The following is a 17358-nucleotide window of genomic DNA, read 5'->3' as shown; positions in this document are numbered from 1 at the left end:
CCATCCACTAAGAAATGTACACAGTAAATATACCTTTTCGTTTTTAAAAAAAACAACACGCAAACAGGTATAACAATATAGTCCATTTTTCTTTGTTCTTCTTCCTCCAACCGAAATCCTTCTCGATTGACAGTCTCTTTGAACAAAGTCGCTGCACGATCCATCCATTCCTCTACTCTTTGGCATTTCTCTTTAAAGCCAGATACTTTAGTTCAATCTGACCACAGAATCCCTTGCAATTCTCCAATACTGGAACATTGGTTACCACAGCTTTCAGGCAGTCAAATGCCTGTTGAAAGTCTGCTGTCCATTGAAATTTTTGACGTTTCATTAGCAAGTCCATCAGTGGAGTAATCACGCCACAAAACGTTTGCACAAATGTTCGATCAAATCCACTCATGTTAAGAGATCGCATTATTTCCCTTCGTTTTGAGGGTACCGGAAACACCTCAAGGAAGGTGATTCGGGCTTCTCCAAATTCACTTTCGGCTAGGTTCATCACCAAACCCGCCTCCTGAAGTCGATCGAAGAACTCCATGCGATGTTTAAAATGTTTTTTCCATGTCTTTCTATAGTCCACACACAACCGTTGGGTACCGTCTGGTTTAGGTACCATCACTATGGGTGAGCTCCATTGGCTGCAACCCACTTCAATTATGCCATTTTAAAAAAAATTTAGAGTAACCAATTCATTTTTTCCAATTAAGGGGCAATTTAGCATGTTCAATTCGCCTACCTTGCACATCTTTGGGTTGTGGTGGCGAAACCCACGCAAACACGGTGAGAATGTGCAAACTCCACATGGACAGTGACCCAGAGCCGGGATCGAACCTGCAGTGCTACCACTGCGCCACCGTGCTGCCCTAATTATGCCATTTTAAGCATACTCACAATCTCTCTGTTAACCTGTACCAATTTTAAAGGGTGAAGTCTATATGGATGTTGTTGGATAGGAACAGCATTTCCCTCATCTACATCATGTATAGCCATTTGAGTACTTCCCAATTTATCTCTACAAACTTGCCCATGTGATATCAATAACTCTTTCAGGTCAGTTCGTTTTCTTCTGGAAGATAACTTAACAATTCATCCCAATTTTTAAGAACATCCTCATTTTCCAATTTAATTTGAGGTATGTCAAATTCACAGTCATCTGGATTTGGTTCGTCACTGAGTTAGAATCATTAAAACCTCCTTTTTCTCTCATTCCCTTTCAAAGTACCTTTTAAGCATATTCACATGATACACTCAGTGAGTCTTCTATCTGGTGTTTTTACCACATAATTCACCTCACTTAATTTCCTTTCAATCTGATACGGTCCACAAAACCTAGCTTTTAAAGGCTCACCTACCACTGGTAACAACACTAAAACATTATCTCCACTGGCAAAACTACGAACTTTGGATTTCTTGTCCGCTACCTGTTTCATCACATTTTGTGCAACATTCAAATGTTGTCTAGCCAATTCACCTGCTCTATTTAATCGTTCCCTAAAATTTGACAGGTAATCCAATAGAGTAATTTCCAATTTCTCACCCACCAATTTTTCCTTAATCAATTTAAGTGGTCCTCTTATCTCATGACCAAAAATTAGTTCAAAATGACTAAATTTGGTAGACTCATTAGGTGCATCCCTAATTGCAAACAATACGAATGGGATTCCTTTATCCCAATCCTCTGGATAATCTTGATAATACGCCCTCAACATTGTCTTTAATGTCTGATGCCACTTTTCTAACGCTCCCTGCGATTCTGGATGGTATGCAGTTGATTTAAATTGTTTTATTCCTAAGCTATCCATAACTTCTTTGAATAAGTCTGAAGTAAAATGCGAGCCTTGATCCGATTGAGTTTCTGTGGGTAGTCCATATCTAGTAAAGAAGTTAAGTAACTCCTCCACAATTCTTTTAGCTGTAATATTACGTACTGGAATGGCCTCTGGAAACCTAGTAGACACATCCATTATAGTCAAAAGATATTGATTCTCACTTTTGGTTTTAGGAAGCGGTCCTACACAATCAATTAGGATCCTCGTAAAAGTTTCCTCAAATGCTGGAATGGGTATTAAGGGCGCTGGTTTTATCACTGCTTGAGGTTTCCCTCGTGACATGTGTGACATGATTGACAAAATTTAACTACATCTTTATGTCGTTCAGGCCAATAAAAATGTTTCTGGATTTTAGCTTGAGTTTTCCTTATTCCCAAATGACCTCCCACTGGTACCTCATGTGCAACTCGCAACACCTCCTTTCTATACCCTACCGGCAACACTACTTGATGAACTTCTGCCCACTTTTCATCCGCCTGCATATGTACAGGTCTCCATTTTCTCATCAAGAAATCACTTTTACGGTAATAACACTCTGGTATACACTCAGATTCCTCTTCCGTATATGCTTTCTGATATATCCGTTTTATTTCTACATCTTTCTGTTGTAACTCCACCAATTTTCCTGAACTAAAAATATCTGCCCCATCCTCCACCTGTTCTTGTTCTTTTACAACCATCTGATCAAAAATCGTTTCTGATAATTGCACTTCAACTTTATCTTCACTCTTTGATTTCTCCTCATGTCTTAACCTGCGACTTTGCGACCTTGTTACTACACAATCCGGAAAAATTCCAGAATATTCGTCCTTCAACACTTCAGTTGTCTGATTTTCCACTGGCTTATCAATCACAGTAGGCACCACTCCCACCTGCGATCCAGCTATATCATTACCCAAGATAAACTGTATTCCTGGACAAGATAGTTTATCTCTTACTCCTACTACTACTTCACCACTCTTCACTGGACTTTCCAACCTTACCTTATATAATGGAAAGCTACTCCTCTCACCCTGAATTCCACACATCACCACTTTTTCTGGCAACATTCTTTCCAAACTACATAATTCCTCATCTCTTACCATTAAAGATTGACTAGCCCCTGTATCTCTTAAAATTGTGACTTCTTTACCTGCTCCTCCTGATACACATGAGTAAATTTTAACCACACAAGTAAATTCTTTAAAGACATCTGGCACCTTCTTACCAATTACTTCTTGAACAGGCTGTCCAATCGTTTGCACCTCCGCTTCCCTTGGGCTTTCCTTTACCACTCTAACAAATCCCACTGTCTTATCCTGTTTTACCACATCAGCCTTCCCAGTGCTTTTCTTCAACCACCAACACTGACTTTACATGGCCTAGTTTATTATAGTGAAAACATCTGAAACTTTTCATTTCTTTTCCACCCTCCTGGATTTTTATTTTAATCTGAGGTACACTCTCTTTATTGTCTCCCATCAGATCACCTTTACCTTTACCACTTGAGTATTTCTCATGTCCCCAGTTTCTATCCCTCACCGGCTAAACTGATGTCGGAAACCAATCATTGATTTATGAACGAATTCATAATTATCTGCCATTTCTGCTGCTAATCTTGCAGTTTTAACCCTCTGTTCTTCTACATGAGTTCTCACTACATCAGGAATTGAATTTTTAAACTCCTCCAAAAGTATAATTTCTCTGAGAGTTTCATACATTTGGTCTATTTTCAAAGCGCTTATCCACCTATCAAAATTACTCTGAGCCTTTCAAACTCCATGTATGTTTGACCAAATTCTTTCCTTACATTTCTACACCTTTGTAAGCTTCAGGCACTAGCTTGAATGCACTTAAGATGGATTTCTTCACCTCCTCATACTTTCCAGATACCTCCTCCGGTAGTGATGCAAACACTTCACTAGCCCTATTTGGATTTCTTCATGACTATTAATAGCCAGAGCTTCAGGATTTGATTCCTAGCAGCCATCTAACCAGTTTTCACTTTCCTTGGAATATCCTGGCACAAATTAAGGTGTCCTGCTAAAATCATAGCCAACTAAAAAATGAGAATTTTTTAAAAATCCAGTAAGTGAGGAATTATTTTCCAGGAACCCTCTTTTTCAATATTTTAAGGAAATGGATGAGAAGAATATTAAAGAGGAGATGATTGATTCAAAGGCAGTGGCTTATCATAGATGGTGTCTTACACCTTAATCATTGACATCCCTATTCCATGGTACGGAAACTGATGAGACTATACCAGGATTTCTCACACAAGTAGTATGATAAGAAGGCAGGTCTACTCATAAGTCTTTGAGATGAGTAATGCCAATCACACTAGTCCATTGTCTGTGCAGTATTATATTAAGAAATCACAGACGCGTTCAAGCAGGTATGTCAATGTATGTGCTTCCCAAAGGAATTTTGCCAAAACAGCAAACACTCAGCTGAATGGAAATGGAAGAATTTCCCAAGATTGTACTAGCTGTGAACAACTTTCCCTTGACCTTTTCCAAGGCATATTACCAGACAGCTTTCCAGTAAAATGGCTCACAATTCTAGTGCACTGTAATGTGACCAGCAATGCTCAATGAAGGCCTTGGGGTTGGGAGAGAGGTTTTCAGTGATGATCAGGAGTGGGATGAGTGCAGGCTGGCAACAACCCATAGCATAGCTGTGGGGGTAGGAGGCACACAAATTTGAAAAAAAACAAGTCAGGTGTTATGGGCCAGGGTTTAGAGAACCCCAAAGTGTATCATGGAGTTCACCTGACCCACAACCTTTAATAGATTGTGGTATGGGGAGCACACGGCCCACTCTACAGGTGTGGTACAGCAGAAATGGAAAAGTAATTTTTAAAGCAAAACAATGTTTATTCTATGAACTCAAATTAACCTTTTTAAAACACAGTGAACATCTTAGCAACCATTAATTCAAATACAACCCCCAAAGACTACAATACTAAGTAAACCTTTAAGCTTTCCTTTTTAACATCCATGCGACTTAAAAACAAAACCTTTATCAGAAGCACATCAGGTTAAAGTCACTACTGAAAACATTTGTAATTCTGAATTCACCAAATGATCAAGAGATAATCTTTTAATGGCAGAGAGAACAGCAGTACACCTGCTTGGTCTGGTTTCAGCTCCAACACTGAAACCGAAACTGAAACACACCCTGCAGCCTGCTCAAAAACAAAAGTAAAAAGCTGACAGACAGCCCAGCTCCACCCTGACATCTCTGACATCACTGCAGTAATAAACATCCATTTCTTAAAGGTACTCTCACATGACACGGGTGAGGTGGAAAATCGGCTGCCAATTTACTCGCACACATTTTTTGCCCTGCAGTAAAACTTACAGTTACCACAAAACTTAATAATATTTCTAGAATCTGATAATATGTTTTTCTTCATTTCAACTGAAGCATTTCTCACATTCAGAAAAGGTTGTCTCATCTGGAAATATCTGGGGAGTTATTTGCAAAACTCCTTGATAATGGGTTCTTTTTATTGGCTTCATCTTCATGCACCATGTTATTTTCAAAGATTACTTTTTATTATCCACCATCTGGGCAAAGCAAAACATGTCAGGTTATTTTGAGTAACCCTACCGTTTCCTGATGTCAACCATAAAATTGCAATTGGTTATGAAATTCAGCAGCCAAACCATTCCTTAAGATGACCTGGGATCAAGGTTTGTTTTAACTTCTCAGGCACTTATTTAGTAATATGCATTTATATTACGTTGTGCACAACGTGCTAGAGATCAAAGTTATCTAGGTAATGACTTATGGTCTATTAATTTCAAATATCATCATTTGCATACTTCATAGGATTACAAAAATAATCAGACCAAATGGGAAAATTGCAATTGGTTATGAAATTCAGCAGCCAAACCATTCCATTTCAGTTTGGTAATAAGAACCAATTCCATTTGCCATGACCCATTTGCCATTGAGTCAGCTCCTGAGGTCAACCATGGCCTTGCTCATGATTTTTATTTGATTCTTTCAAAAATTATGGTATGCACGAAATAACACACATCTCCTGGCAATTGTATTAGTTTTGTTTATATGAATTTCTTTGTTAAACTAATGTTATTACTTTATTTTCAGATGTCCAAAAGTATGAAATTTCGCAAATGTTAATGCAATTTTTTGAGTTTCAAATGTTTTATATTTTGAATATACCACATTGAAATTTAATTGACTGAAACTGCTCTTATGGCTCAGGAGGTATGAAGGACTTTTGTAAATATATTCTCATTATTGCTGCCACACAACACGCAACTGAATAAGTTTAATGATACAAAAATTGTGACTTAGAAATTGCTGCTTGCAATATTGGTGTGTGAACCCTCAACACATTTTTATTTTTATATTTATTTTTTTTAAAAATATGTTTATTCAAGGTTTTCAATAAATTTTTACAAAACACTCCAAAAAGGAAAGAAAATATACATAAGAAAAATAAAAAGGGGGGCCTTACGCCATCCCCTCCAACAACTTAAACCACTAAACATTAAACGATCTAACAAACTAAAAGCAAAAATGGGGCAAACGCCCCTTACAATAATAAAAACAAGCCAAACCCCCCCCCCCCACTCCTCCCCCCTGGGTTGCTGCTGCTCTTGACCTCCACCTAACGTTCCACGAGAAAGTCTAGGAATGGTTGCCACCACCTAGAGAACCCCTGCACAGACCCTCGCAAGGCAAACTTTATCCTCTCCAACTTGATGAACCCTGCCATGTCATTAATCCAAGCTCCACGCTTGGGGGTTTCGCATCCCTCCACATTAGCAGAATCCTCCTCCGGGCTACCAAGGACACAAAGGCCAGAACTCCGGCCTCTTTCGGCTCCTGTACTCCCGGCTCATCTGATACCCCGAATATTGCTATCCCCCAGCTCGGTTTTACCCGGGTGTCCAAGACTTTGGACATAGCCTTTGCGAAGCCCCTCCAGAACCCCTCTAGCACTGGGCACGCCCAGAACATATGAGCGTGATTTGCTGGGCTCCCCGAGCACCTCACGCATCTGTCCTCCATCCTAAAAACCTTGCACATCCTCACCCCGTCACATGTGCCCTGTGAACCACTTTGAACTGGATCAGGTTAAGTCTGGCGCAAGACGAGGAGGAATTAACCTTGCCCAGGGCCTCCGCCCACAAGCCCTCATCCAGTTCCTCGCCCAGCTCCTCCCACTTGCCCTTCAGCTCCTCCACCGAGGCTTCCTCCACCTCCTGCAACTCCTGATAGATCGCCGAGATCTTGCCCTCTCCCACCCATACACCCGAGGTCACCCTGCCCTGACTCCTCCGTGTGGGAAGCAGTGGAAATTTCCTTACCTGCCTTCTCACAAACGCCCTCACCTGCATGTACCTAAAGCGTTTCCGGAGGGTAACCCAAATTTCTCCTCTAGCGCCCCCAGGCTAGCAAAAGCCCCATCGATAAATAGGTCCCCCATCCTTTTAATTCCTGCCCGATGCCAGCTTAGGAATCCACCATCTATCCTGCCCAGTGCAAACCTATGATTATTCCGTATGGGACCAAATTGAGGCCCCCAACTCACCCCTGTGCCGTCTCCACTGCCCACGCATGATGCCGCCTCTAATCTTTTCCACGCCACCCCCTCTCCCTCCATTACCCATTTCCGAATCATTGCCACATTGGCTGCCCAGTAATAACTACACAGGTTCGGTAGTGCCAGCCCACCCCTGTCCCGACTACGCTCCAGAAACAGCCTCTTGACCCTCGGGATCTTACTTGCCCATACAAACCTCATAATGCTCCTGCTTACTCACTTAAAAAAGGCCTTGGGGATGAGGATGGGCAGGCACTGGAACACAAACAGGAACCTAGGGAGGACTGTCATCTTAATGGACTGCACCCTGCCCGCCAGGGAGAGTGGCAACACGTCCCATCTCCTAAAGTCTTCCTCCATCTGGTCTACCAACCGTGCCAAATTAAGCTTATGCAGGGCCCCCCAACTCCTGGCCACCTGGATACCCAAATATTGGAAACTCCTCTCCGCCCTCTTAAGCGGCAGCTCCTCCAGCACCCTTTCCTGGCCCCTCGCATGCACCACAAAGAGCTCACTCTTCCCCACGCTAAGCTTGTAGCCTGAGAAGTCCCCAAACTTCCTAAGGATCCGCATGACCTCTACCATCCCCTCCACTGGATCTGCGATGTACAAAAGCAGATCATCAGCATACAATGAGACCCGATGTTCCTCCCCTCCCTGGACCAACCCCTCCAGTTTCTAGATTCCCTCAACGCCATGACCAGCGGCTCAATTGCCAAAGCAAACAACAGAGGGGACAGGGGGCACCCCGTCTCGTCCCACGGTACAACCTAAAATATTTTGATCTCCGCCGGTTCGTAGATACGTTCGCCACCGGGGCCTGGTATAACAATTTGACCCACCCTATGAACCCCTCCTCGAACCCAATCCTGCCAAGCACTTCCCATAGGTACTCCCACTCCACCCAATCAAACGCCTTCTCCGCGTCCATTGCCGCCACCACTTCTGCCTCCCCACCCTCCGAGGGCATCATAATCACATTTAGGAGCCTCCGCACATTTGAATTTAACTGCCCTTCACGAACCCCGTCTGGTCCTCGTGTATCACTCCTGGGACACAATCCTGAATCCTTGTGGCTAAGACTTTTGCCAGCAACTTGGCATCTACATTGAGGAGCGAGATCGGCCTATACGAGCCACACTGCAGCGGCTCCTTGTCCCCTTGTCCCGCTTAAGGATCAGCGAGATCAGCACCCGAGACATTGTCGGGGGGAGAATCCCTTCCTCCCTCGCCTCGTTGAAGGTTCTCACCAGCAGCGGACCCAGCAGATCCACAAACTTCCTGTAAAATTCGACCGGGAACTCATCAGGCCCCGGGCCTTGCCCGCCTGCATGCTCCCCAACCCCGTAACCAGCTCCTCTATCCCAATTGGGGCCCCCAGGCCTTCCACTTGCCCCCCCTCCACTCTTGGGAACCTCAATTGGTCCAGGAACCACTGCACCCCCCCCCCCCCCGGGGTTCTCACTTATATAGGTTCTCATAGAAATCCCTGAATACCTCATTTATTTTAGCCGAACTCTGCACCGTGTTCCCCCCATCTGTCCCTGATTCCTCCAATTTCCCTTGCCGCCTCCCTCTTGCGTAGCTGATGCGCCAGCATCCGGCTCGCCTTCTCCCCATATTCGTATACTGCCCCCTGCACCTTCCTGCATTGGGTCTCAGCTTTCCCTGTGGTCAACAAATCAAATTCCGTTTGGAGGCTCCGTCGCTCCTTCAGCAGCCCCTCTTCAGGGGAATCCGCATACCTATCAACCCTTAATATCTCCCCCACCAACCTCTCCCTCTCCGTCCTCTTTCTCTTCTCCCTGTGAGCCTTAATTGAGATTAACTCTCCCCTAACCACCACTTTCAAAGCCTCCCAAACCACACCAACCGGTACTTCCCCATTATCATTGGCCTTTATGTATCTCTGAATGCACCCCCGGACCCGCCCACAAACCTCCTCATCTGCCAACAGTCCCACGTCCAAGCGCCACAGCGGGCGCTGGTCCCTTTTCTCTCCCATCTCCAACTCCACCCAGTGCGGGGCATGGTCCGAAATTGCTATGGCCGAATATTCCGTTCCCTCCACTCTTGGAATCAGTGGCCTGCTCACCACAAAGAAGTCCATCCGGGAATAGGCCTTATGCACGTGGGAGAAAAAAGAGAACTCTTTGGCTGCCGGCCTAGCAAATCTCCACGGATCCACTCCCCCCATCTGATCCATAAACCCCCTGAGAACCTTGGCCGCAGCTAGCCTCTTGCCCGACCTCGACCTGGATCGGTCCAGTGCCGGGTCCAGTACCATATTAAAGTCCCTCCCCATTATCAGGCTCCCCGTTTCCAGATCCGGGATCCGACTCAGTATGCTCTTCATGAACCCTGCATCGTCCCAATTTGGGGCATACACATTCACCAGCACCACCTGGGTCCGCTGGAGCCTACCACTCACCATCACATATCGACCCCCATTATCAGCCACAATGTTCAGCGCCTCGAACGACATCCGCTTACTCACCAGGATTGCAAACCCTCTATTCTTCGCATCCAGCCCCGAATGAGAGACCTGCCCCACCTATCCCTTTCTCAGCCTTATCTGATCCACCACTTTCAAGTGCGTCTCCTGCAACATAGCAATGTCTGCCTTCAGTCCCTTTAAGTGCGTGAACACCCAGGCCCTCTTGACCAGCCCGTTCAGGCCCCTCACGTTCCATGTGATCAGCCGGATCGGGGGACTGCCCCGCCCCCCCCCCCCCCCCCCCCCGCCCCCCCCCCCCTGCCCATTAGCCATCTCCTTTCTTAGGCCAGACACATGCCCACGCCTCCCGCACTCTCCAGTCCCCCAGTCGGAGGACCCCCGCCCTGACTCTTCCTCTTAGCTCCTGCTCCCCTTCGGTCAATGCAGCAGCAACCCAGTCCCCCCCCAGCTATAAAACTGTCTCCCCTTGCTCCCCCCATTGCACTCCCGTAAGTCAGCTGACTCCTGCTGACCCCAGCCGCTCCTGCCTCTGCCAACGATCCCCCGTTTAGATTCCCTGTCAAAGTCCCCCCTCCCCCTTCAAGTCGATACGGACACCCCTCCAGCACCGCCCCTCCCGTCGGGCCATGCCCCCTTCTTCAGCACGGGAAAAAAGACCGCGATTTTCTACCTGGGCCGACCCCCCCCCCCGTGGCGCAGCTCCTTTCTCCTGCAGCCTCTCCCCAATTCCCAACGACCCAGGGCCTCCTGCCCTCCCTTCCCCCTTCGAACGTGAGGAGCGGCACCACCAAAACAATACCCAATACCCAATTAAATGATCATTCTACAGAAGAAAGTAGCTGAATGACAATTGTTATTAATAGATTTTAATTATGTAAAATAACAACTTTTTTTTTTCTTTTTATAAATTTAGAATACTCAATTATTTTTTTCCAATTAAGGGGCAATTTAGCGTGGCCAATCTACCTAACCTGCACATCTTTGGGTTGTGGGGTGAAAACCACGCAAACACGGGGAGAATGTGCAAACTCCATACGATCAGTGACCCAGGGCCGGGATTCAAACCCGGGTCCTCAGCGCCGTAGTGTCCAATAACAACTTTAACACAATAAATACCTCAGAGTGCTTTACAAAGGAGTAGACAGGGAAACAGGGCATTTGTGAAGGTAACTGATACTTGGTGAGAGAGATATGTTTTGAAAAGACTTTTGAAGGTGTAATCAGAGGGGACAAGGCAAAGGGGCTTAGGGGGAGAACATTTCAGAGAATAGGATCTAAATAGCGAAAGGTTCTGACTTCAGTAGTGGGACCATAAAGAGTGGGGAGGGGAGGTGATGCAGAGGAGGTCAGTACTCGGTTAGGACTTGGGGCTACAGGAGGTTCTGAGGTAGGATGGGATGAGACTATGAAGAATTTGGAATTTAATGTACATGGAAATGTGGTATCATTGGAGATTGGCATGAATGCAATTGTATAGTAGAGTTGTGAGAGTGGAATGGTTTACCAGGAATAGTTTTGGAATAGGTAGAGTTTATGCAGCTCAGGAGGCTAATGAGGAAATTGTAGGAGTGAAGTCTTTTGGTGATGCAGAAATGGGTAAGAGTTTCAACAGTAGTGGGCATGAGGTAGAAGCAGGAAGGAACAATGTTAAAAGGATAAAAGTCAGTTGTCTCAGTGATGTATAAATGTGCGGCGGGATTCTGCATTTCTGAGATTAAGTGTTGATGTTGACTCAGGATTCATGGAGATCCACGACAGCAAAACTGGTGCCGCACCTGGACCGATTTAACTACTGTTAAGGAGCGAGCACCAGCGCCACATGGAACACCATCGATTCCAATGAGAAACTGTGTTGGATTTGCCGGGTCAAGAGACTGACACTCAGGAGGCTGACAAGCTGCAGCTGCATATACACACTTCAATCCCCACACACACCATCCCAGCCAACAAGATGGCACCAAGGAGATCAGCATCCCGTTTCACGGATGCCGAGCTGGAGACCCTCCTGGACTCAGGGGAGGAGAGGCAGTTGACCCTGTACCCCGGCTGGGAAGGAGGCTGCCAGCTGCCACCGTTCGTGGTGCCTGTTTGCAGGTGGTAGAGGTGGTCAGCGCCGTGAGCAACGCCGTCTGGACCGGCCAGTAGTGCCGGAAGAAACTGCATGACCGCCTCAGGACAGCCCAGGGGGAGTAGGCAACACGGTGCCTCTGGCACTGACTCCCATTGCATACACCCATAACCTGACCCCCCTCACCCGGAGGGTGGCCAGACCCCCACCCTGCACTGCATGTTGGCACCCATACCGGCTGCCATGGCCGGTTGCCCTGGCCACTGAGGCCACCAGCTACTCACCCCCGGCCGCATGTGGTGGATCGCCTAACACTCAATTTCGTTTTTCCTCACCTCCAGGAGAAGGCCGCTCATAAATGCTGGGAGAGGAAGAAACCTGAGGGGAACCAGCGGATCTGCGGCCCCTCACCGTGGCAGAGCAGAGGGCCCTGGGTGAGGTCGGTGGTCTGGAGGAATGGGAGTTCACCAGGGTGGAGGTCGGCCATGCGCAAAGAAATGAAACCTGCTGAGTTGCAGTTCCTCATGCCACGTGTGTCAACCACCCCCACTAACACCAACCCCACACCACCCTCACCCTCACCCTACACCACCCTCACTCTCGCCCTCATCCCCACACCACCTTCACTCTCAACCTCACCCCCACACCACCCTCGCTTTTACCTCCATCTCACCCTCAGCACCACCCTCACCGCCACCACACCCCCCACCCCCCACCCCACCCCCACTCCCCAGCCCGCGGTTTAGTCATGCGTCTTGTCTTGTGTCTTGCAGGACATGTGAGGATGAAGCGGATCCACCCGGTGTTCCCCGCCCCAGCCAGTGCCACAGCCAGAGCCCCCCCCATGAACCGAGCACTGACGACGAGGGTAGCCTGGACGCAGCTCTTGATCCAAGACTCAGGATACTCAGGGCCCATGTGCTGCTCACCCACCCCCTCCACTGCCTCCTCCTCATCAGGCGAGGCCTGGCGAGCATCTTCCTCCTCCAGCACATTGATCTTCTGCTCTGCGATGTTGTGGAGGACGCATCAGGCCGCAACAATGAGGGCGACCATCTCAGCATCATACTGGAGTGCCCCTCTAGAGTGGTCAAGGCACCTGAACCGCATTTTCTGGAGGTCGAAGCATCACTCGATCAAAACCCTGGCCACTGCATGGGCTTAGTTGTAATGGGTCTCCACGTTGGTCTCTGGTCTCCTGATAGATTAAATCAGCCAAGGCCACAGTGGATAACTCCTGTAACCTAGGAGCCAACTCCCCCTTGCCAGGGGTGGGGCGTCTCAAACATGTCAGGAACCATCGAGTGTGCCAGGATGAAGGCGTTGTGCCCACTGCCCAGGTACCAGCGCAGACGTAGATGATGCGCAGCTGATGGTCGCATATCAACTGCACGTTCATCGAGTGGCCTGTCATCTGCAGGTGCTCGTTAAGGGATATGCATCATGTCGATCACCCCCTGGATCCGGGACATCCCATCGATGGTGGCGGACCCCACTGCTTGGGCATCCTGGTGTGCTTGGTCCACATTGAAATAAATTGAGCTGATTGGGCATATAGGACCTCCTTGACAATGCGGATGCACCCTTGCACCAAGGTTTGTGAGATGCCGGACAGGTCCCACTAGGCGCCTGGAAGGACTCCATCACGTAAATGTTTAGTGTGACCGGCACCTTGATTGCCTCCGAGAGTGGGTGTCCCCTCCATTCCCACGCGGTGCTGAGTGTGCCATGGTCTGGCAGACATGTTACATTACCTCCCTGCTCAGCCGGAGTCTTCGACGACATGGCCGGTCCGACAGGTCCTCGAACGACAACTGCTGCCGGTACACATGAGGCCTCATGCGACACCTCCTTTGTACCTTATCCTCCTCGGCCTGATGGGAGGTGGTGCTACATGCTGGGTGGCTGCTTCCTGTTCCTCTGGAGCTGGCTCTGGAGTGATGCCATGGCGACAGTACTGTCCCCTTAAGAATCCAAGCATTTCTCCGGAAGTTTTATAGCCTTTTAAAATTCATCCCATAAAAGGTTTGAATTGTATAACTGTTCTGTTACATAGTATTCGGAGGGCATGCGGGAACTGATTATGTGATGACATTCTGGTATTTATTTTACTGTATCCTATATTATCTGACAGTAAATTGTATCATGAAACATTTGTGGCATTCCTTTTATTGTTAATGATATTTAGCTTTGCAACATCTGTTTGTATATAAATTCAAGTTGTTGTTGGTCTTTGACTCACAAATACTTGAGACAAAAATCTAAAATGGGGGTGTCCTTTTAAAAATAATTTTACTGAATTTATTCCGAACAAGATCTGGAACTTTCTCCACATAACCCCTCCTCCTGTCACAATAATTTCTTTTAAAAGCAAGCTTCTCTGAAAAATATCTAATACATGCTAGTCCTTTCTCACTTGAAAAACGATCATATTATTACTGAATTTCATCGACCAGTTAAATACTTGGCTAAGGCCTGAAATAAAGGCTTTCTAGTTGCCACAATAGCTTTGGATCACAATTCAGTTAGATTCAGTATCAGCATGAAAAAGGACAGAGATAAAGCAGGAGTAAACATTTTGAACTGGGCAAAGGCACATTTCGCAGAAATGAGAAGGGACTTGGCTGAGGTGGACTGGCCAGCACTGCTAGAGGCAAAATCATTGGAAAACCAGTGGGAAGCACCAAAAGGCATGATCCTAAATGTACAAAGTAGACATGTCCCCTTCAAAAAAAAGAGTGGTCCTATCAAATCTAGATCTCCTGGTTGTCTACCATAGAATAGAATTCCTACAGTGCGAAAGGAGGCCATTCAGCCTATCAAGTCTGCACCGACCCTCTGAACGAGCGCTCCACTAGGCCCACCCTCCTGCGCTATCCCTGTAACCCCATAACCTCACCTAACCTGCATATCTTCAGACATTAAGGAGCAATTTATCATGGCCAATCCACCTAACCCACACATCTTTGGGCTGTGGGAGGAAATCAGAGCACCCAGAGGAAGCACACACACAGGGAGAAAGAGCAAACTCTACACAGTCTTCCAAGGCCGGAATTAAACCCAGGTCCCTGGTGCTGTGAGGCAGCGGTGCTAACTACTGTGCCACAGTACTGCTACTAAAGGAATGCAGGAGAAGATCAAACAGAAAAAGAAAGTGTATGATAGGCACAAAGAACTAAGCATTGCAGATAACCTCGATGAGTATAAGAAGTACAGGGACAAAGTCAAAAAGGAAATCAAAGAGAGGGCATGAAAAAAGATTAGCAAGTAAAGTTAAAGAAAACCCAAATATGTTTTGCCAATATATTAATGGTATAAGTTTAGTTAAGGAAAAAGTGGGACCTATCAGAGGTGAAGAAGGGAACTTGTGTGCAGATGCAAAGGCTGTGGGAAGGGCTTTAAATGAATATTTTCTCTCCGTGTTTACGAAGGAAATGGATGATGCAAATATAGTCGTCAGGAGGGACACTGTGAACATAGAACATAGAACATTACAGCGCAGTACAGGCCCTTCGGCCCTCGATGTTGCGCCGACCTGTGAAATTATTCTAAAGCCCATCTACACTATTCCCTTATTGTCCATATGTCTATCCAATGACCATTTGAATACCCTTAGTGTTGGCGAGTCCACTACTGTTGCAGGCAGGGCATTCCACGCCTTTACTACTCTCTGAGTAAAGAACCGACCTCTGCCATCTGGTCTTATATCTATCTCCCCTCAATTTAAAGCTATGTCCCCTCGTGCTAGACATCACCATCCGAGGAAAAAGGCTCTCACTGTCCACCCTATCCAATCCTCTGATCATCTTGTATGCCTCAATTAAGTCACCTCTTCACCTTCTTCTCTCTAACGAAAACAGCCTCAAGTCCCTCAGCCTTTCCTCATAAGATCTTCCCTCCATACCAGGCAACATTCTGGTAAATCTCCTCTGCACCCTTTCCAATGCTTACACATCCTTCCTATAATGCGGCGACCAGAATTGCACGCAATACTCCAAATGCGGCCGCACCAGAGTGTTGTATAGCTGCAACATGACCTCATGGCTCCTAAACTCAATCACTCTACCAATAAAAGCTAACACACCGTATGCCTTCTTAACAACCCTCTCAAACTGGGTGGCAACTTTCAGGGATCTATGTACATGGACACCGAGATCTCTCTGCTCATCCACACTGCCAAGAATATTACCATTAGCCCAGTACTCTGTCTTCCTGTTATTCCTTCCAAAATGAATCACCTCACACTTTTCTGCATTAAACTCCATTTGCCACCTCTCAGCCCAGCGCTGCAGCTTATCTATGTCCCTCTGTAACTTGTAACATCCTTCCGCACTGTCCACAACTCCACCGACTTTAGTGTCATCTGCAAATTTACTCACCCATCCTTCTACGCCCTCCTCCGGGTAATTTATAAAAATGACAAACAGCAGTGGCCCCAAAACAGACTCTTGTGGTACACCACTAGTAATTGGACTCCAGTCTGAACATTTCCCATCAACCACCACCCTTTGTCTTCTCCCAGCTAGCCAATTTCTGATCCAAACTGTTAAATCACCCTGAATCCCATGCCTCCATATTTTCTGAAGTAGCCTACCATGGGGAACCTTATCAACGCTTTACTGAAATCCATATACACCACATCAACTGCTTTACCCTCATCCACCTGTTTGGTCACCTTCTCAAAGAACTCAATGAGGTTTGTGAGGCACGACCTACCCTTCACAAAACCGTGTTGACTATCTCTAATCAAATTATTCCTTTCCAGATGATTATACATCCTATCTCTTACAAACCTTTCCAAGATTTTTCCCACAACAGAAGTAAGGCTCACTGGTCTATAGTTACCGGGGTTATCTCTACTCCCTTCTTGAACAAGGGGACAACATTTGCTATCCTCCAGTCTTCTGACACTATTCCTGTAGACAAAGATGACTTAAAGATCAAGGCCAAAGGCTCAGCAATCTCCTCCCTAGCTTCCCAGAGAATCCGAGGATATATCCCATCCAGCCTAGGTGACTTATCTATTTTCACACTTTCCAGAATTGCTAACACCTCCTCTTTATGAACCTCAAGCCCTTCTAGTCTAGTAGCCTGAATCTCAGTATTCTCCTCGACAACATTGTCTTTTTCCTGTGTGAATACTGATGAAAAATATTCATTTCGCTCCTCTCCGATCTCCTCGGACTCCAAGCACAACTTCCCACTACTGTCCTTGACTGGCCCTACTCTTACCCTAGTCATTCTTTTATTCCTGACATATCTATAGAAAGCTTTCGAGTTATCCTTGATCCTACCTGCCAAAGACTTCTCATGTCCCCTCCTGGCTCTTTTTGGCTCTCTCTTTAGGTCCTTCCGAGCTAACTTGTAACTCTCGAGCGCCCTAACTGAACCTTCACGTCTCATCTTTACATAAGTCTCCTTCTTCCTCTTGACGAGTGTT

This window comes from Scyliorhinus torazame, chromosome 6, assembly GCF_047496885.1.
Source record: "Scyliorhinus torazame isolate Kashiwa2021f chromosome 6, sScyTor2.1, whole genome shotgun sequence".
NCBI classification, from domain to species: Eukaryota; Metazoa; Chordata; class Chondrichthyes; order Carcharhiniformes; family Scyliorhinidae; genus Scyliorhinus; species Scyliorhinus torazame.
Note: the sequence above shows the minus strand (reverse complement) of the source record.